Below are 21293 nucleotides of genomic sequence, written 5' to 3'. Positions count from 1 at the left end.
TGGTGCCCAGGTAACTGGAAGTATTATCTGCTATCCAATTAATAACCTGTTCACACTGATCAGTTCTCAATACTGGTGTTGTTCTGTGCTTCCCTAGTAATTCGGTCAAGAAGTGGGAGCGAGAAGATGTGGCTGTTGGTTGTGGCACATTTTCACCTTGGCCACGGCCCCGTCCTCTGTACGAACCATCACCAGAATGTCCACTTCCACGTCCCTTGCCACGCGCCTTGCCCATTGTAAATGAAGTAAAATAGCTTACACTTGCACTATCAATGGAAAAAGGGTAATAAAGAGTAGATTAGAACCGTGGAAGAGGAAAACCACAGTTATTGTTTACTGGGGTATACCACACTTTTTTAAATAGAGATATTTGTGGCTGAACAGTGAGCGACACACTCAAACTGCTTTTTTTTTTAGATACCAAAGGCCCAAAACTGGATAGTACAGCGATTTGACCCGTGGAACTGCGAAACCACACTGGGATGTCGGGCCTACACAAGACTATTTTCAACAGATGTATTTTTGTGTCACAACAGTCAGGAGACGCTACTGTTTTTCTTTACGGAAAAAACTACCAACAGCTGAATAATAGAGATTTTTTACCGTGGGATGGCAAAACCACAGTTATTGTTTACTGGGGTATACCACACTTTTTTAAATAGAGATATTTGCGGCTGAACAGTGAGCGACACACTCAAACTGCTTTTTTTTTTAGATATCAAAGGCCCAAAACTGGATAGTACAGCGATTTGACCCGTGGAACTGCGAAACCACACTGGGATGTCAGGCCTACACAAGACTATTTTCAACAGATATATTTTTGTGTCACAACAGTCAGGAGACACTACTGTTTTTCTTTACGGAAAAAACTACCAAAACCTGAATAATAGAGATTTTTTACCGTGGGATGGCAAAACCACAGTTATTGTTTACTGGGGTATACCACACTTTTTTAAATAGAGATATTTGCGGCTGAACAGTGAGCGACACACTCAAACTGCTTTTTTTTTAGATACCAAAGGCCCAAAACTGGATAGTACAGCGATTTGACCCGTGGAACTGCGAAACCACACTGGGATGTCGGGCCTACACAAGACTATTTTCAACAGATATATTTTTGTGTCACAACAGTCAGGAGACACTACTGTTTTTCTTTATGGAAAAAACTACCAAAACCTGAATAATAGAGACTTTTTACCGTGGGATGGCAAAACCACAGTTATTGTTTACTGGGGTATACCACACTTTTTTAAATAGAGATATTTGCGGCTGAACAGTGAGCGACACACTCAAACTGCTTTTTTTTTAGATACCAAAGGCCCAAAACAGGATAGTACAGTGATTTGACCCGTGGAACTGCGAAACCACACTCGGATGTCGGGCCTACACAAGACTATTTTCAACAGATATATTTTTGTGTCACAACAGTCAGGAGTAGTGTTGAGCCACCCCCGTAGTGTTCGGGTTCGGTTCGGTTCGTCGAACACCGGGATGTTCGAGGAACTGTTCGTCGAACTGTTCGTCGAACACCTTAGAACACCGTCGAACACCGTTAAAACCAATGGCAGGCAAACAAAAACACATAGAAACACATAGAAAACACCTGCAAAGGTGTCCAAAAGCTGACAAACTGCTCAGAAGACACTCTCTTTAAAAAAGCCGGCCGGCAAATTCAGCAGCGGCATACACCGGTACCCGACAATTTAGACAAGAAGGAATAGAGCATCACACATAGATTAGATAGATAGAAACATGTCAGTCACACATATAAGAAGCACAGTGACAGTGTTGGTTACTGCACTTGTCATTTAGTGTAAAGGATTTATTAAAAAAAATATTAGTGTTTTCATGCACCGTCTCTTTAAAAAAGCCGGCCGGCAATTCAGCATCTGTACCCGACAATTTAGAACAGAAAGAATAGAGCTTCACACATAGATTAGATAGATAGAAACATGTCAGTCACATATATAATAAGTACAGTGAGAGTGTTGCTTACTGTACTTGTCATTTAGTGTAAAGGATTTATTTAAAAAAATAATAGTGTTTTCATGCACTGTCTCTTTAAAAAAGCCGGCCGGCAATTCAGCAGCGGTACCCGACAATTTAGAACAGAAAGATAGAGCATCACACATAGATTAGATAGATAGAAACATGTCAGTCACATATATATGAAGTACAGTGATAGTGTTGGTTACTGTACTTGTCATTTAGTATTAAAATAAAGGATTTATTATTAAAAAAATTGGCGTGGGGTTCCCCTTAATTTTAGGCTCTAGCGGAGGTTAAGCAGACGGCTGGGGCAGATGTTTGAAGCCTGGGAAGGGGGTAATACCCACGGAGCTTCCCAGGCTACTAATATCAGCCCCCAGCTGAATACATAGCCTTTACTAGCTATTAAAATGGGGGACCCCCCAAAAAAAATGACGTGGGGTCCCCCCTAATTTAATAGCTAGCAAAGGCTAGGCAGACAGCTGGGGGCTGATATTAATAGCCCAGGAAGGGAGCCATGAATATTGGCCCCCTCCCAGGCTAGAAACACCAGCCGTCAGCCGCCCCAGAAATGGCGCATTCATAGGATGCGCCAATTCTGGCACTTAGCCTCGCTCTTCCACGCTGCCCTGGTGCGGTGGCAGGGGGTAATAGGGTTGGGGTTGATGTCAGCTTATAATGCCAGCTGACATCAAGCCCAGGTTAGTAATGGAGAGGCGTCTATAAGACACCCCCATTACTAACCCCATAGTCAAAGTTAAAAAAAACACAAACACCCAGAATAAAGTCCTTTAATTGAAATAAAGACGCAATCCTTTATTGTTCTAAATTAAACCATACTTACCATCACGCCCATTCCAGCTGAAGCCAACGATCTCCTGCAATAAAAGAAAAATAATAAAGCAACCTCATCCTTACCTTTCCATGGTTCCCACGACAGCTTCAGCTCTGCTACATCGAGATGACAGGCTGGACCGCAGCAGAACGCTGCCATCCAGCCTGTCATCCCGCAGACACTGAGAAGCGCAGGCTTGCTTGCGCTGCTCAGCGTCTCTCTGTGACGACATCCAGATGAGCCGAGTTCATGTCCAATGAACTCGGCTCACCTCATGCACGTCACTGACAGCGTGGGAAAATTCTCACGCTGAAGCGCTGATTGCAGGAGAATTTTCCCACGCTGTCAGTGACGTGCAGGAGGTGAGCTGAGTTCATTGGACATGAGCTCACCTCATGCACATCACTGACAGCGTGGGAGAATTCTCCTGCACTCAGCACTTCAGCGTGAGAATTTTCCCACGCTGTCAGTGACGTGCATGAGGTGAGCCGAGTTCATTGGACATGACCTCGGCTCATCTGGATGCCGTCACAGCGAGACAGTGAGGAGCGCAAGCATGCCTGCGCTTCTCAGTGTCTGCGGGATGACAGACTGGATGGCAGCGTTCTGCTGCGGTCCAGCCAGTCATCTCGATGTAGCAGAGCTGAAGCTGTCGTGGGAACCATGGAAAGGTAAGGATGAGGTTGGTTTATTATTTTTCTTTTATTGCAGGAGATCGTTGGCTTCAGCTGGAATGGGTGTGATGGTAAGTATGGTTTAATTTAGAACAATAAAGAATTGTGTCTTTATTTCAATTAAAGGACTTTATTCTGGGTGTTGTGTTTTTTTTAAATACTTTACTAGAAATTCATGGCGGTCATGTCTAATACTGGCGTGACCCCATGAATTTTGGGCTTGGGGCCAGCTGATAATACCAAGCTGGCCCTAACCCCTTTATTACCCAGTGAGCCACCGCACCAGGGCCCTGGATGAGTTGGGTACAGCGCCAGAAGATGGCGCTTCTATGAACGCGCCATTTTCCGGGGTGGCTGCGGACTGCAATTTGTAGCGGGGGGGGGGCCCAGAAAGCTTGGGCCTCCCTGCGCTGCAGATTCCAGCCCCCAGCTGCCTAGTTGTACCTGGCTGGACACAAAAATAGTGCGAAGCCCCACTTCAATTTTTTTTAATTATTTCATGAAATTCATGAAATAATTAAGAAAAAAAGGCCTTCCCTATATTGTTGTGTCCGGCCAGGTACAAATAGGCAGCTGGTGGATGGGGGCAGCCCGTTCCTGCCTGCTGTACCTGGCTGGACACAAATATAGTGCGAAGCCCCACTTCAATTTTTTTAAATTATTTCATGAAATTCATGAAATAATTAAGAAAAAAAGGGCTTCCCTATATTGTTGTGTCCGGCCAGGTACAAATAGGCAGCTGGTGGATGGGGGCAGCCCGTTCCTGCCTGCTGTACCTGGCTGGACACAAATATAGTGCGAAGCCCCACTTCAATTTTTTTAAATTATTTCAGGAAATTCATGAAATAATTTAAAAAAAATTGACGTGGGGCTTCGCACTATATTTGTGTCCAGCCAGGTACAGCAGGCAGGAACGGGCTGCCCCCGACCACCAGCTGCCTATTTGTACCTGGCCGGACACAACAATATAGGGAAGCCCTTTTTTTCTTAATTATTTCATGAAATAATTTAAAGAAAATTGATGTGGGGCTTCGCCCTGTTTTTGTGTCCAGCCAGGTACAACTAGGCAGCTGGGGGCTGGAATCCGCAGCGCAGGGAGGCCCAAGCTTTCTGGGCCACCCCCGCTGCAAATTGCAGTCCGCAGCCACCCCGGAAAATGGCGCGTTCATAGAAGCGCCATCTTCTGGCGCTGTACCCAACTCATCCAGGGCCCTGATGCGGTGGCTCACTGGGTAATAAAGGGGTTAGGGCCAGCTTGGCATTATCAGCTGGCCCTAAGCCCGAAATTCATGGGGTCACGCCAATATTAGACATGACCACCATGAATTTCTAGTAAAGTATTTAAAAAAAACACAACACCCAGAAAAAAGTCCTTTAATTGAAATAAACACACAATTCTTTATTGTTCTAAATTAAACCATACTTACCATCACGCCCATTCCAGCTGAAGCCAACGATCTCCTGAAATAAAAGAAAAATAATAAAGCAACATCATCCTTACCTTTCCATGGTTCCCATGACAGCTTCAGCTCTGCTACATCGAGATGACAGGCTGGACCGCAGCAGAACGCTGCCATCCAGCCTGTCATCCCGCAGACACTGAGAAGCGCAGGCTTGCTTGCGCTCCACAGTGTCTCTCTGTGAGGGCATCCAGATGAGCCGAGTTAATGTCCAATGAACTCGGCTCACCTCATGCACGTCACTGACAGCGTGGGAAAATTCTCCTGCACTCAGCGCTTCAGCGTGGGAGAATTCTCACACTGAAGCGCTGAGTGCAGGAGAATTCTCCCACGCTGTCAGTGACGTGCAGGAGGTGAGCTGAGTTCATTGGACATGAGCTCACCTTATGCACGTCACTGACAGCGTGGGAAAATTCTCCTGCACTCAGCGCTTCAGCGTGGGAGAATTCTCACGCTGAAGCGCTGAGTGCAGGAGAATTCTCCCACGCTGTCAGTGACGTGCAGGAGGTGAGCTGAGTTCATTGGACATGAGCTCACCTTATGCACGTCACTGACAGCGTGGGAGAATTCTCCTGCACTCACCGCTTCAGCGTGAGAATTTTCCCACGCTGTCAGTGACGTGCATGAGGTGAGCCGATTTCATTGGACATGAACTCGGCTCATCTGGATGTCGTCACAGAGAGACGCTGAGCAGCGCAAGCAAGCCTGCGCTTCTCAGTGTCTGCGGGATGAGAGGCTGGATGGCAGCGTTCTGCTGCGGTCCAGCCTGTCATCTCGATGTAGCAGAGCTGAAGCTGTCGTGGGAACCATGGAAAGGTAAGGATGAGGTTGCTTTGTTATTTTTCTTTTATTGCAGGAGATCGTTGGCTTCAGCTGGAATGGGCGTGACGGTAAGTATGGTTTAATTTAGAACAATAAAGGATTGTGTCTTTATTTCAATTAAAGGACTTTATTCTGGGTGTTTGTGTTTTTTTTAACTTTGACTATGGGGTTAGTAATGGGGGTGTCTTATAGACGCCTCTCCATTACTAACCTGGGCTTGATGTCAGCTGGCATTATAAGCTGACATCAACCCCAACCCTATTACCCCCTGCCACCGCACCAGGGCAGCGTGGAAGAGCGAGGCTAAGTGCCAGAATTGGCGCATCCTATGGATGCGCCATTTCTGGGGCGGCTGACGGCTGGTGTTTCTAGCCTGGGAGGGGGCCAATATTCATGGCTCCCTTCCTGGGCTATTAATATCAGCCCCCAGCTGTCTGCCTAGCCTTTGCTAGCTATTAAATTAGGGGGGACCCCACGTCATTTTTTTTGGGGGGTCCCCCATTTTAATAGCTAGTAAAGGCTATGTATTCAGCTGGGGGCTGATATTAGTAGCCTGGGAAGCTCCGTGGGTATTACCCCCTTCCCAGGCTTCAAACATCTGCCCCAGCCGTCTGCTTAACCTCCGCTAGAGCCTAAAATTAAGGGGAACCCCACGCCAATTTTTTTAATAATAAATCCTTTATTTTAATACTAAATGACAAGTACAGTAACCAACACTATCACTGTACTTCATATATATGTGACTGACATGTTTCTATCTAATCTATGTGTGAAGCTCTATTCTGTCTGTTATAAATTGTCGGGTACCGCTGCTGAATTGCCGGCCGGCTTTTTTAAAGAGACGGTGCATGAAAACACTATTATTTTTTTTGATAAATCCTTTACGCTAAATGACAAGTACAGTAAGCAACACTGTCACTGTACTTCGTATATATGTGGCTGACATGTTTCTATCTATCTAATCTATGTGTGAAGCTCTATTCTGTCTGTTATAAATTGTCGGGTACCGCTGCTGAATTGCCGGCCGGCTTTTTTAAAGAGACGGTGCATGAAAACACTATTATTTTTTTTGATAAATCCTTTACGCTAAATGACAAGTACAGTAAGCAGCACTTTCACTGTACTTCGTATATACAGTCATATGAAAAAGTTTGGGCACCCCTATTAATCTTAATCTTAATGTTTTATAAAAATTGGTGTTTTTGCAACAGCTATTTCAGTTTGATATATGTAATAACTGTTGGACACAGTAATGTTTCTGCCTTGAAATGAGGTTTATTGTACTAACAGAAAATGTGCAATCTGCATTCAAACAAAATTTGACAGGTGCATAAGTATGGGCACCTCGCCAGAAAAGTGACATTAATATTTAGTAGATCCTCCTTTTGCAAAAATAACAGCCTCTAGTCGCTTCCTGTAGCTTTTAATGAGTTCCTGGATCCTGGATGAAGGTATATTTGACCATTCCTCTTTACAAAACAATTCCAGTTCAGTTAAATTTGATGGTCGCCGAGCATGGACAGCCCTCTTCAAATGATCCCACAGATGTTCAATGATATTCAGGTCTGGGGACTGGGATGGCCATTCCAGAATATTGTAATTGTTCCTCTGCATGAATGCCTGAGTAGATTTGTAGCAGTGTTTTGGATCATTGTCTTGCTGAAAGATCCATCCCCTGCGTAACTTCAACTTTATCACTGATTCTTGAACATTATTGTCAAGAATCTGCTGATACTGAGTGGAATCCATGCGTCCCTCAACTTTAACAAGATTCCCAGTGCCGGCATTGGCCACACAGCCCCAAAGCATGATGGAACCTCCACCAAATTTTACTGTGTGTAGCAAGTGTTTTTCTTGGAATGCTGTTTTTTTGCCGCCATGCATAATGCCTTTTTGTATGACCAAACAACTCAATCTTGGTTTCATCAGTCCACAGGACCTTCTTCCAAAAAGAAATTGGCTTCTCCAAATGTGCTTTTGCATACCTCAGCCGACTCTGTTTGTGGCGTGCTTGCAGAAACGGCTTCTTTTGCATCACTCTCCCATACAGCTTCTCCTTGTGCAAAGTGCGTTGTATAGTTGACCGATGCACAGTGACACCATCTGCAGCAAGTTGATGCTGCAGCTCTCTGGAGGTGGTCTGAGGATTGTCCTTGACTGATCTCACCATTCTTCTTCTCTGCCTTTCTGATGTTTTTCTTGGCCTGCCACTTCTGGCCTTAACAAGAACTATCCCTGTGTTCTTCCATTTCCTTACTATGTTCCTCACAGTGGAAATTGACAGGTTAAATCTCTGAGACAGCTTTTTGTATCCTTCCCCTGAACAACTATGTTGAATAATCTTTGTTTTCAGATCATTTGACAGTTGTTTTGAGGAGCCCATGATGCCACTCTTCAGAGGAGATTCAAACAGGAGAACAACTTGCAAGTAGCCCCTTTAAGTAGCTTTTCTCATGATTGCATACACCTGGCTATGAAGTTCAAATCTCAATGAGGTTACAAAACCAAAAAAAGTGCTTTAGTAAGTCAGTAAAAAGTAGGTAGGAGTATTTAAAACAAGAAAATGATAAGGGTGCCCATACTTATGCACCTGTCAAATTTTGTTTGAAAGCAGATTGCACATTTTCTGTTAGTACAATAAACCTCATTTCAAGGCAGAAACATTACTGTGTCCAACAGTTATTACATATATCAAACTGAAATAGCTGTTGCAAAAACACCAATTTTTATAAAACATTAAGCTTAAGATTAATAGGGGTGCCCAAACTTTTTCATATGACTGTATGTGGCTGACATGTTTATATCTATCTAATCTATGTGTGAAGCTCTATTCTTTCGGTTCTAAATTGTCGGGTACAGGTGTATGCCGCTGCTGAATTGCCGGCTTTTCATGTTTCACTGTTGGCACTGTTCCCATCGATTTGGGCAAACACTGTAATGCCACAACCACCATGGCTGTGGCATTACAGTGAGTGGCAGACAATCCCTGCATGATTGGTGCTCGAAATAGCGCCAGACATGCAGGACACGCTTTTGGTGCACGAACAGTTATCGAACATAACCTCGAACAGCCGAATTTTTTGCAAATCGTTCGGGTTCGTCGAACAACTCGAACACCGCCCAAAACAGCTCGAATTTGAGATTGGCGAACAGTTCTAGTCGAACACCGCTCATCTCTAGTCAGGAGACACTACTGTTTTTTTTTACGGAAAAAACTACCAAAACCTGAATAATAGAGATTTTTTACCGTGGGATGGCAAAACCACAGTTATTGTTTACTGGGGTATACCACACTTTTTTAAATAGAGATATTTGCGACTGAACAGTGAGAGACACACTCAAACTGTTTTTTTTTTAGATACAAATGGCCCAAAATGGATAATACAGAGGTTTGAACCGTTGAAGTGCAAAACAACACTTCTATTTCTCTAGCCTACACCAGACTATTTTCAACAGTTATATTTGTGTCTGAAAAATCAGAGACACGCTTTTTTTTTTGGGGGGGGGGGACACACCAAAAGGTTAATAAGATGGGTATTTGTACAGTGTGAAGGAGGAAAAAAAAAGGAGGATTTAGATGAAAAAAAAAGGATTTTTCCTGGCCCCCGACACCTGGTGCTAAGTCCAGCAATTTCAGCAACAGGAGCACACAGGACTGTAATGCAGCGTTTGCTGGTATAACCACTGTGTCTCCTATACTGCCTGCCTGCCTGGTATCTGGGATGGATATTAGTCCTGAAAAGGACTGTTTGTTTGTTCTGGCAGCCTTTACAGACCCTACACTAACTATTTCGCAGTTTATATCTCTCCCTAAATCAGCAGCGCTGTCCCTACACTGTCTAATCCGCAGCGACTGTGTCCAAGATGGCGGCACCCTGTTTTAAATACTCGAGGTGACGCTGTGCGGCCAGCCAATCACTGTAATGCCCACAACCAACATGGCTGCAGCATTACAGTGACTGGCTGGCAATCCCTGCATGTTCATTGGCTCTGTAAAGAGCGGCAAACATGCAGGGCGGAGACCCGAGCTCCCGCCCGAGTAACCCGGAAATGCTCGGTGCTCGCCGAACATCTCGAGTAGCGTGATGCTCGGGCAAGTACCGAGCAGTATCGAGCATGTTCGCTCAACACTACAATTTACTTCCAGTAAGATGGTATCTTCTTAGGATTTGTCCTGAGGTTTCAAATAATTAAAGAGCTGGTCTGAGGAATTAATTTTAGAGGCTGAGAAATTAGTTATATAGGGGTCTAATTTATTTTAAGGGCTTTTCTGTAGACTGGTTGAATTTAGATGCTTTTTATGGGGTCTGAATGAGTTTAGTAATCTTAAATAATTTTAGGAAAGTATGTCAGTTAATTTAGAAGTCTGATTTGATTTTCTCACTATATTAATCAGAATAATACATCTTGATGTAAATAGTTCTGCAAAGTTTGCAAAAGATTAACATGACAACATCTTTACTGTTATTCTACAGCTCAGACCTTCTCCTGACCATAGGCCTTTACTAAAAAAAAGTAGTGAATGTATAGCTGGTATATGACCACAATACAGTCTCTCAAAGGCCACACTCACAAATTCAGTATTTGGTCAGTATTTTACATCAGTATTTCTAAGCTAAATACAGACCAAATACTGAACGTGTGAACGAGGCCTATGGCGGTATCATTGCTTTTATTGTTGCCTGTGGTAGTGTATACTTTTTCCCAACAGAAAGATCAAACATACATCGGTCCTGGACTGCGTTAATAGGTGTTTCTACTGTATGTCCCACTCTTATTTTCTTTCTTATGTCAGTTGTGTGGTTACATTTAGGAGAGTGAAGAGACTCATCACTTAAATAAATCAATATTTGACGCAGTAAGAAAGGCTGCTTTATAGTCCAAGAGATGTTAATTGATGTATTGTGTTTTGTCAGGGAAAACATGCTTAGAAGAGTTAGCAAGCGAACTTGCATCTCAGTTGACTAGTCGAAGACAGGTCCGCAGCACATTCTACCTGCTCCGTTCCAGTTGACTGTCAGGTCAAGGGGATCAGGCAAGGAGACGCCAGGGACCTGCCTTGGACTAGCTATCCAAGATGCATAGTCCCCAGAAGTATGTTTCCTCTGAAAAGCAGCAGCACTTAAAGGGGTTGTCCAGTCAAAAGTGATAAGTCTGCATTCATTCTGTGTGACTGCAGACTTATGAATCCTCCCAGAGCACACACTGTGAGCTGCGGGGATTCGCCGGTTTCAGGCTCGGGACCGGAGCGAGGCTGCGCCTTCTAGTCAGATGCGCCCACTGGCCATCTGCGTCACTAGACGGGGCGTGTTTTCGCTCAATACAAGTGTATGGAGCCAGGCCATGCCCACTGGCCGGGGGTATATATAACTTATACATACCCTCTGTTATTGAGTCAGAAACTGGTGAATCCCTACAACACACAGTGCCAGCGCTGGGGGGATTCATAAGTCTGCAGTCACACAGAGTGACTGCAAACTTATCACTTTTGACCAGACAACTCCATTAAGAACAAAATATAAATGGCTTCAATAACACAGCTGAACTACGATTCACGCTGTCCATGAATTGGGCAAATGAATCAGGTGACAGTTTCCCCTTAAGGCTATGTGCCAACGATGCGGAAATGCTCCGGATTTTTCCTGAGCGTTTCTGCATCTCACTGGCAGAAAAAACGCACGCGGATTGTACATGCGTTTTTCCTGCCAGGTACAAGCGGAAGTGAAGCGTTCTTCACATGCATTTCCGCATGCGGGTTGTCAAGCGCTTTACAAGCGATTTTAGCATCACTTGGAAAGTGCTTGACAACTTGGTCACACTATATAAATCCATGCAAACTGCATGGATTTATATAGTGTGACCGTAAAGAATGGTAAAAAATAAATATTATACTTACCTTCAGATGGCCCCCGTTGTCCTTATTCGATGAAACTTGGCTTGCCGGCAGCTCGCGGTGGACTAATAGGACCTGCCATGATGTAATTTAGTCATGTGACGGGTCACGTGACCGCCGACGTCATCGGTCGCGTGACCCGTCACATGACTAAATGACGTCATGGCAGGTCCTTTTTAGACCATAACGAGCTGCCGGCAAGCCAAGACGCATCGGATAAGGACACCGGGGGCCATCAGAAGGTAAGTATAATGTATATTTTTTATTTTATTCTTTTTTTTACAGGTACTATCGTACCCGGGTCTGGATGAGAGTCTCCTCTTCTCCAGACCCGGGTACCATCCGCACATTGAATCGCTTAATATCCGCATGTGCACATGTAGTCATGTGGATATTATGCAATTCAATCCAAATCAATGGCGCTGTGATTCCGCAAAATAATTGGTAGTGCTGCGGATTTTTCTGCAATAATAATCCGCAGCAGAAATCTCCGCAGCATGTGCACAGCACATGCGGATTATCATTGGGGAACATGGCACACCTTCTACCAAGCATTTTTTAAGCGTTTCTGCAGCGGAATTGCCGCTGCGGAAATGCTTAAAAAATGCATAATGAGCACACAGCCTTAGACACACATTTATTTTAATACTAGATGGTGGCCCGATTCTAATGCATCGGGTATTCTAGAATATGCATGCGGCTGACCGGGTGCGACTAAGCAGCGAGGCAGTGTTTAAATGGGTTGTGCACTACTTTTAATTAACTTCACAATGTATCCCCTCGGTGCCCCTAATGAATTTTTTCATTACGTCATGTTGTCAATACTGCTTGTGACAAAATCGCTGACGACGCACAGCCAGCACGTAATTCTCCCGCCTGCAGCCGGATCTTGCTTCCGTTTACATCACGACTATTTGCGGCTGCAGCCAGGGGTCTGCTGTTCCGCACACCACAGTGAATGATGGGCTGTGGGCGGGGTTATCCCACATCGTGTCACATCCAGCATCCACAGCGTGGTCTGTCAATGTGGTTTGTATGGCTCCATCATTCCTCTAATCCTGGCTGACTTATTTTGGATTGTACGCCTTCCTCATCTTAGCTTGTATGGCCTCCTTATCCTGGTTTTGTATGACCTACTCATTCTCCCATCTCCACAGCACAGTTAAAAAACTAAACCCTAATACTCACCTTGTTTCCTTTTCTCTGCTCCAGCGATGTCTATCCTGTTTTCAGCAGCTCGTCGCAGGATGTGAGGCACAGCACGCGCTCTCAGATATTGCTGTGATTAGCTGATGTCTGTAGATTCGCTGCTTTCCACGCACTAAGTGCGTGGAGAGGCACAAATCTGCATTCACTTTAGTAGCACATGCTGCAGATGCGGCTATGAAGATTTAAGAATAATACAATGAATACACAAAATAATACTTTATTATTAACTATTATTGGTTATAGAACTTAATACAACTGAACAAAATTATTAAACAGATGATCAAAATATATAAACTATTCCATGAATATGTAACAATATTTTACAATAAATCATCGGACAAAAGAAGTAAGACCCTAGAATATATTTCTTAACAATATCAACCTAAAATATTTTTGTACACAACATTTTTGGTGAATACTTTTGGGCTATCTGTAAGCAACTTTCCTTGTAAATGGGTATCCAAAACTTGCACTTTGACATTGGATCTCATTTTAACTCTTGAAAATGCAACATAGAGTTGTCCATGACCAAAAACGGGCTCCGGTAAATATATGCCAACACGGTGTACAGTTTGACCTTGTGACTTGTTTATTGTCATGGCAAATGCTGGTTTTACTGGAAACTGTCAACCTCGAAGCCTAAATGGAAGACCGATGTCTGAAGGACATAAATCAATGCGTGGAATGAACACTTCGTCTCCTTTTGCAGATCCAGTGATCACTCTTGATTGAATTATGTAGGAATGGAGTCCAGTAACAATAAGGCGAGTTCCATTACATAGACCATTTCTTGTATTTAGATTCCGCAGCAACATTATGATTGCTCCAACTTTAAGTTGTAGTCTGTGGGATGGCATTACTGATGGCGTAACACTATTTAAAAATTCAACTGGATAATGCTCTCGTTCATCTTCATTGTCGACATCCACCGAATCATCACTTTTGTACAATTTATACTCTCCAGGCATTCTATCCATCACACGGGAATTTAGCAGAGCTACGTCATCGTTCTTGGGACAGAGAATTGCATAGGAAGAGGCCCTCTCAACACTGCTTTGATCGTTCACATCTATTTCAACGCGTTGTCCAAAAACATCACTTACGATGCAGTCAGTGCACAACATGTCTTCTGGTATTTCAATAATGTCTTCTCCAAGGTTATATTCATTGCTAAGTTCACCATTACCAAGTTTAAGAAGCCAGTTGCTGTACTCTGGGTCAGAAGATCGCATGTTGTTAATTAGTTGGAGTTTATTAAACTCTTTCCAAAGGTCTGACATTTTTAAGGTTGACTCGATAATATTTGTTCTTGTTCCATTTGGTACAACTGGAAGGCATTGCCTAAAATCTCAGCCAAGAACAAAAACTTACCTCCAAAAGGAATTTCATTTTTTTCTGCAATATTTGTAGTCATAACTTCACGCAGAAGTCTGTCAATTAAGCTCAAAGCATATTTGGGTGCCATGGTGCACTCATCAAGTATCAAAAGATTTGCACCGTTTAACTGTTTTCCTGGAAATGTGTCTTGTTTGATTCTGGAAACGGAGATTTCATTGACTGGAACTGGTATCCCAAAGAGTGAATGCATAGTGCGACCTCCTCTTAAAAGGTTTGCTGCAATACCTGTTGTAGCCGATGGCAATACGACTTTTCCCAACCCTCTAACGTGATGCATTAAAACTTCATAGAGGTATGTTTTACCGCTGCCTCCAGGACCGTCAATAAAGAAACATTTTGGCATTGGATCGGCTTGGTTTTCTACAGCGCTCACAATAGTATCATATGCAATCCGTTGTTCTTGATTTAAGGAGTTTTTCTTCTCTGTTGCTAACAATAATTCATAAGCTTCGTCATACTCTTGAATTTGTGCAACTTGACTTGCAGGCTGTGACAAATTAAAGTCTGAAAATGTTTTTCCATGCAGTAGTAGGACATTTTGGACATCTTGCATGGCATAAGATTTGCAATTTTGACAATTTCCACTTTTGTTGTGAAGACGTAAGCAGTAATCTTCAATTATATGTTCTTTGAAATTTGTCCAAAGTTGAGCCGGATTTGTAGGCGGTCCAAAGACACAAATGTAGGCAAACAATTCACGAAGTTTCTTAGGCATATGTAGGGTAACTGCGTCTTCTAAAGTAAGTGTCCACATAATATCATCCAATAGAAGTCCTAAATCCAAAGCTGCAGCTTTAAATGTATCGTGCAATACTCCATTAACTGTTTTCAAATCTTCGTAACTTCTAGCTCCTTTGACATGTAGTAGTAACAGCCGAAGGCAATATCTTTCTTGATCCTTGACACTAACAGTATACATGCGTCCAATTATTCTGCTAAGTCCTCGTTGTCTTGGCTTCCAAGTTTTATTCCAAACGTAATGCTCTGGAATCTCTCGATACAAATACTGCCTTGCGTTTTCATCACGTTGGCTCAGCAAAAACCATTCCATTAATGTTGACGTTGTGCTTAAATTTTTTGAGACATCTTCGACTTGAGCATTTTCAAAGAAATAAAGCTGCTGTTGATTTGGTAAGTGAATAGCTAAACATATAATGGCATGGGACTGTGAATGCATTGGAAAAGCAAATATTCTCCAAGCAGCTTCTGGAGCACTGACATATCTTGAGTCAACAAACCGTGATGATTCATCATGATTGACTGTTTTTTGTTGTATTTCGACGTTAGCTTTGTCATGCCCCTTGTAGATGTACTTGAAAAGATAATTAACACTTTTTATTGAAGCGCAGATATCAACGTTGATGTGACAGTTGTAGCGTTTTAATAAGTACGGGTTGTATGGAACTATCCATGAGTTATTTATAATCTTTTTGTTGTGTACAATGTTATCAATCAGTTGTCTCCGGTAGGATGGGTAGCCGTCAAAATCTTTAACAGTGTGCTGTTTCAACTCCTTTGGAAACCCTTTTGTACACTTTCCGTTTTCCATGCATGGACTTTTTGGATTTGCTACACCGTATGGGCCATGAACCATATTACAGATTACAATATTATACAATTCAGGATACTTTTCTTGGTTAGGATTTTCAGCCCACACTATGTTGTCAATTTCGTCCTCCGTGCGAAACTTGGAATCCGCGTCTAAAATAATTAGTATAAGCGCATGTGGGAGACCTCATTTCTGAAACTCTATGACGTGTACCATTGCTACGACTGTTCCAAAAAGGCCATTTTTGATGTCTTTAAAAAGGCTGCTGAGTTTTAGTCTAAATACGCGTGCAACTAAGTCCGGCCTGTGTTCAACTTGCTGCCAGGGTTGTAGATTTTCGGTAATTTCCAGCCATTTAGGATTACAGGTTATTGTTAAAAAAATGTCAGGTCTTCCATACTTTGTTACTATTGCCATTGCATCTTGATAACGCTGTTGCATGTTGCGGGGGCTAACTTAAAAGGACGACGGGAGAATTACTGTTTTTCCAATTGGAATTCCTTTTTGAATTGATTGTTTTTGCAAATGTTCTTGAAGAACGCAGTAGTCTTCAACTTTAAGTTGTTTTTGGTTCATTCGTATGAAATTGAGCCGATTAGCTTCAATTTTAACGTATGCGTCGACTAAGTACTGTTGTGTCAGTTTCCCACCGTTTAAAATAGGATTGAAGTAATTTCGCACAGACAGAAGAAAACTGTAGTACTGTAGTTGTGTAATTCTTCTTGAAGTTCCTTGCTGGTGTAGGTTTTCATGCCACCCTTGATCACCGCTTGGAAAGAATAGCGGATACAGAAGTGCATCAAGGTTGCTGTGCAAAATGCTAATGCATTGTGTTTTAGGAACGAAAGGGTTGTTTTTGTCTGGCTTAAGATGGACTAATATATCTCTTTGAAAAGGAGGCTCTCCATTATCGTTTTGAAAAACAACTGCGACCTCACTTACATGTGGTTTGTTGTAACATCGGGGATCTTGTTGACGTTCTTGTTTAATGGCCATGATAATAGAAGGCATTTCCATCCCATTTTGTATAGCTCTGTTCCTCCTCAGCTTCGACGTCTTTTAGCATGCGATATGCAGGCAGCAAATGGGCTGATTGTTTGTAAATGTACGACAATTAGGTTCATCAGTTCTGCATTACACTTTTCATTTTCTTTTCGGTTCATCCTTTGTTCTGTAGCCTCATTTGGATCAAAGATGTATAATTGTGCAAATGTTGGTGGTTGTCCTAGTTCTGGGTGAAGTGTTCCAGTGCGGTGGTAGATCTGGCCATGAATTTTAAAACAATACGGTCCGAATCCAGGGGGCGGTGCAATGTTGGCACCAAGTGAATCAAACGCATGAGAACTGTTGATACTTCTGATATTTTCCATAAAATTTCTACTGTGTTCATGCGTTCCTTTCATCAACTGCTCAAACAGAGCTGAGTAGTGACATCTTGGTAGCATCACTTTTCCTTTTTGGCAGCATTGAGTAAACTGATTGTCAGATGGTTTTTCCTCGATGAAATTCAGAGAGTCGCATTTTGAACAAACTACACTCATCTTCCCACAGTAGTGTTGAATAATTATAGTTTCATTGTCTGTTACGTAACGTGCAAGTTGTTGAATGTTCTGCTGGGTTTGCCTTAGTTGGTAGAGCATTTGTTTTTGATAAATTTGTCGATCGTGTTGTTCTCGGTTTGTCCTGGATTCTGGAGATTCATTCAGCCGACATTGTCTATGAGATTCCGCATTGTGTTCCTGTCTAGCCGCTGTGTGTTGCGGTGTTTCCCGTTCCCGACGTTGTCTATGAGATTCCGCATCCTGGGCTTGTCTGGCGGCAGTGTGTTGTGGTGTCTCCTGTTTCCGACGTTGTCTGTGAGATTCCGCATCCTGGGCTTGTCTGGCGACAGTATGTTGTGGTGTCTCTTGTTCCCGGCGTTTTTGGTGAGATTCCGCATCCTGGGCTTGTCTGGCGCCAGTGTGTTGTGGTGTCTCTTGTTCCCGACGTTGTCTGTGACATTCGGCATCCTGGGCTTGTCTGGCGACAGTGTGTTGTGGTGTCTCCTGTTCCCGACGTTTTCTGTGAGATTCCGCATCCTGGGCTTGTCTGCCGGCAGTGTGTTGTGGTGTCTCATGGTCCCGAAGTTTTCTGTGAGCTTCCGCATCCTGGGCTTGTCTGCCGGCAGTGTGTTGTGGTGTCTCCTGTTGCCGAATTTTTCTGTGAGCTTCCGCATCCTGGGCTTGTCTGGTGGCAGTGTGTGGTGTTGTCTCCTGCTTCCGAAGTTTTCTGTGAGCTTCCGCATCCTGGGCTTGTCTGCCGGCAGTGTGTTGTGGTGTCTCCTGTTCCCGGCGTTTTTGGTGAGATTCCGCATCCTGGGCTTGTCTGGCGGCAGTGTGTTGCGGTGTCTCCTGTTCCCGGCATTTTTGGCGATATCCTGCATCCTTGGCTTGTCTGGCGGCAGTGTGTTACGGTGTCTCCTGTTCCCGGAGTTTTTGTTGAGATTCCGCATCGTGGGCTTGTCTGGCGGCAGTGTGTTGCGGTGTCTCCTTTTTCTGGCATTTTTGGTGAGATTCCGCATCCTGGGCTTGTCTGGCGGCAGTGTGTTGTGGTGTCTCCTGTGCCCGGCGTTTTTGGCGATATCCTGCATCCTTAGCTTGTCTGGCGGCAGTGTGTTGCGGTGTCTCCTGTTCCCGGAGTTTTTGTTGAGATTCCGCATCGTGGGCTTGTCTGGCGGCAGTGTGTTGCGGTGTCTCCTTTTTCTGGCATTTTTGGTGAGATTCCGCATCCTGGGCTTGTCTGGCGGCAGTGTGTTGCGGTGTCTCCTGTTCCCGGCATTTTTGGTGAGCTTCCACATCCTTGGCTTGTCTGGCGGCAGTGTGTTGCGGTTTCTCCTGTTCCCGGCGTTTTTGTTGAGCTTCCGCATCCTTGGCTTGTCTGGCGGCAGTGTGTTGCGGTGTCTCCTGTTCCCGGCGTTTTTTGTGAGATTCCGCATCCTGGGCTTGTCTGGCAGCAGTGTGTTGCGGTGTCTCCTGTTCCCGGCGTTTTTGTTGAGCTTCCGCATCCTGGGCTTGTCTGGCGGCAGTGTGTTGCGGTGTCTCCTGTTCCCTGCGTTTTTGGTGAGATTCCGCATCCTGAGCTTGTCTGGCGGCAGTGTGTTGCGGTGTCTCCTGTTCTCGGCGTTTATTTTGAGATTCCGCATCCTGGGCTTGTCTGGCGGCAGTGTGTTGCGGTGTCTCATGTTCACAGCGTTTTTTGTGAGATTCCGCATCCTGGGCTTGTCTGGCGGCACTGTGTTGCGATGTCTCATGTTCCCGGCGTTTTTTGTGAGATTCCACATCCTGGGCTTGTCTGGCGGCAGTATGTTGTGGTGTCTGTTGCTCTCGACGTTGCCGTTTTCTTGCTGCTTCTGCTGCTTTTCTGTCTTCCTCCGTGGCGTATTTTCGCTTATGACCCATTATAAAACAGGAAGCGTAAAGAAGTATCTCTTCAGCGCGCTGTCACTGGCAGAACGTGTTCAGTAAACCTGACTGAAGTCCCTCACACAGTGTGACTGAAGTCCCTCGCACAGTGTGACTGAAGTCCCTCGCACAGTGTGACAGAAGTCCCTCGCACAGTGTGACAGAAGTCCCTCGCACAGTCTGACTGAAGTCCCTCGCATAGTGTGACTGAGAAAACCTGCTCAGTACGTTATGAGCAGTTTGTGAGTCACATGACCACATGGGCGGAGTTAGCCCTGCTATCTCCTGAAGGTGGCGTAGCTATTTGAAATGTTGCGGTAATTGGCCGGAGAGTGTGTTTAAATTTGGCGTGAAAATCTGTGATTGGTCGCGGGCGGCGTCCGCGACCAATCATAGAAGCGGGTTTTAAATCTTGCGTGCCGTGTTACTAAGGAGCGGACAGTGTGTTTGAATTTAGCGTTAAAATCTCTGATTGGTCGCGGCAGGAGGGCGCGACCAATCAGCGAATTGTATTGGTGAGGACCGGGGACTGGCTGCCTGTGCGGCTACTTCCGCTCCGAGAAGCCGGGAGATGAGCGACTGCTCGCAGCAGAAGTATCCCGACCCGCAGCGCCGCTCCCCGGTCCTCCCTTGACACCCTAGCCACATGGAGGTCAGCGGCGCTGCCTGTGCGGCTACTTCCGCTGCGATAAGCCGGGATATGAGCGGGCGCTCGCAGCAGAAGTATCCCGATCCGCAGCGCCGCTCCCCGGTCCTCCATTGACACGCTACCCGCTGATCTCCCGACAGTAGCCACATGGTGTTACTAAGGTCCGGACATTTGTGTTCAAAATCGCTGATTGGTCGCGGGCGCCGCCCTCGACCAATCACCGATTTGGGCGCTACATTTAAATAGCGGACGCGACCAATCACCGATCTTGCAGACACCTTTAAACACCGCTGTGCTGATTGGTCACGGACGCTGCCCGCGACCAATCACCGATTTGTGCGCCACATTTAAATAGCGGTCGCGACCAATCACCGATCTTGCAGACACCTTTAAACACCGCTGTGCTGATTGGTCGCGGACGCTGCCTGCGACCAATCACCGATTTGGGCGCCACATTTAAATAACGTCCGCGACCAATCAGCACAGCGGTGTTTAAATGTGTCTGCAAGATCGGTGATTGGTCGCGGCCGCTATTTAAATGTGGCGGCCAAATCGGTGATTGGTCGCGGGCAGCGTCCGCGACCAATCAGCACAGCAGTGTTTAAATGTGGTGGCCAAATCGGTGATTGGTCGCGGGCAGCGTCCGCGACCAATCAGCACATCGATGTTTAACTTTTGCGGCAAGATCAGTGATTGGTCGCGGCCGAAGACCGCGACCAATAACCGATTTGTGCGCCACATTTAAATAGCGGCCGCGACCAATCACCGATCTTGCAGAGACATTTAAACACCGCTGTGCTGATTGGTCGCCGACGCTGCCCGAGACCAATCACCGATTTGGGCGCCACATTTAAATCAGCACAGCGGTGTTTAAATGTGTCTGCAAGATCGGTGATTGGTCGCGGCCGCTATTTAAATGTGGCGCCCAGATCGGTGATTGGTCGCGGGCGCTATTTAAATGTGGCGCCCAAATCGGTGATTGGTCGCGGGCAGCGTCCGCAACCAATCATCACAGCAGTGTTTAAATGTGGCGCCCAAATCAGTGATTGGTCGCAGGCAGCGTAAGCGACCAATCAGCACAGCGGTGTTTAACTTTTGCGGCAAGATCAGTGATTGGTCGCGGCCGAAGACCGCGACCAATCATCGAATCGTATTGTGAGGACTGTGGAGCGGAATAGTATTGGTGAGTACCCGGGAGCGTCGCTGCCTGTGCGGGTACTTCCGCTGCGAGAAGCCGAGAGATGAGCGACTGCTCGCAGCAGAAGTATCCCGACCCGCAGCGCCGCTCCCCAGTCCTCCCTTCCGCATGGATGTCAGCACCGCTGCCTGTACGGCTACTTCCGCTGCGAGAAGCCTGGAGATGAGCGACTGCTCG

Source organism: Phyllobates terribilis, unplaced genomic scaffold, assembly GCF_046119375.1.
Source record: "Phyllobates terribilis strain yellow unplaced genomic scaffold, ASM4611937v1 Scaffold_11__3_contigs__length_659146591, whole genome shotgun sequence".
NCBI lineage: Eukaryota > Metazoa > Chordata > Amphibia > Anura > Dendrobatidae > Phyllobates > Phyllobates terribilis.
This window is presented reverse-complemented; position numbering follows the sequence as displayed.